Raw genomic sequence first — 1,316 nt, 5'->3', positions numbered from 1 at the left:
TTGTTTTTCAGTGAGTGGCTTACAAACTGTTAAATCCTCATTTTCTGTGCAAGATGAATTATCATCTTCTATTGATACAAGATTTTCTTTTCCATTTAAATTTATATCATTTTCCATTTTCTTTGCAAGTGCAAAATCTTTAACTTCTTGCAGTTTTTGCTTTGCGAATTCGTTGTCTGGAAACATAATATTTGTATTTTATTTTAAACATAAAGACATTTTATTCTCATTTATTAGTTTTCACTTTTACTTTTATCTTCTTATAAGAATATATTATAAGTACTATATATAGTACTTTATGTAATCAATACAATACAATTTTCAATACAGAGATATTTAGAAATAAAAGAGAGAACATATAAAAACATATTTAATAAAATAAACTGACCTATTATGAAACGTTGTTTTTCTTCTGATGATAAGTTTAGATAATACATATCTCCACTAATTGTATCTTTTATTGTAATACATTCCATTTTGCTTTCCTTGCTTGTTATTATTATTATTATTTTTTTTTTTTTTTTTTTTTTATTGATGTACTCTTCAGTTTGAGTGTTTTTTTCTTTCCGTTTTATGTGTCCAATCAGTTCAAGTTTTATCTTCTTTCTATTCTTTCCTAAAATGAGGTTAGGTTTTCTCTACATTTTAAAACTTTCATGTTCGTCTTGGCTAATAGTGCTTACGCTACAGGAGACCTACCTATTTCGAGATAGCGCGTGATAGCGTGACTGAGTGATGATTTCGCTAAGAAATTATGACGTCATAGTTTCACCATAGCGCTACAAAGTGCCAAGACGAACGACAAAAACGGTGAGCGTTAACGCTATTAGCGAAAAAGTAGCCAAGACGAACGCACCCTATGTCTGAGTCATCGGGGGAGGCCGGTGAGGGTGATCCCAGGTGGATTATTTTTGGGACATCGGGGGAGGCCGGTGGTGGAGACGGCACCATCAGAATGACTACCTCGTTATCCTCAGGCTCAGGTGATGGCGGTGATGGATCTTCAAGGGTGCGTGGCGTGGCTGGTAAAGTCAAAACATCCGAGGACGTTGCGTCACTGCCGTCCTTACTCGCAAAGGATTGGAGGAGGCTCCGCAGCCAAACCGACACCAAGCACATGTAACAGGGGGCGCGGAAGGGCACGACGCACACCGTCGGAGACCGAGCAAAAACGATTCGTTCGACATGATTTCTTTTCTCGAGATCGAGTTAATGGTCGGACGACTGACAAGACACTGACGCTCGTTGTCGCGGGAATCACGTTGCAAAAAAATGGGTTAAAAAAAATCGTTGAAAAGGTTGCGGTACTAAGAATT

General features: G+C 37.4%; 1 long non-coding RNA gene across 1 annotated transcript; it reads right to left on the bottom strand.

Annotated features, from left to right (window-relative positions):
• Positions 1–6: 6 nt before the first annotated feature.
• Positions 7–743, bottom strand: LOC109862375. The gene is made up of 3 exons (XR_002251134.1): positions 700–743; positions 389–616; positions 7–176 (listed from the first exon to the last, which is right to left on the bottom strand). It is a non-coding gene; the product is annotated as an uncharacterized LOC109862375 (long non-coding RNA).
• Positions 744–1,316: the final 573 nt, after the last annotated feature.

This window comes from Pseudomyrmex gracilis, unplaced genomic scaffold, assembly GCF_002006095.1.
Source record: "Pseudomyrmex gracilis isolate BER0280 unplaced genomic scaffold, ASM200609v1 scaffold_1689, whole genome shotgun sequence".
Classification (NCBI taxonomy): Eukaryota; Metazoa; Arthropoda; class Insecta; order Hymenoptera; family Formicidae; genus Pseudomyrmex; species Pseudomyrmex gracilis.
Note: the sequence above shows the minus strand (reverse complement) of the source record. Positions and strands in the feature narration are given on the sequence as shown.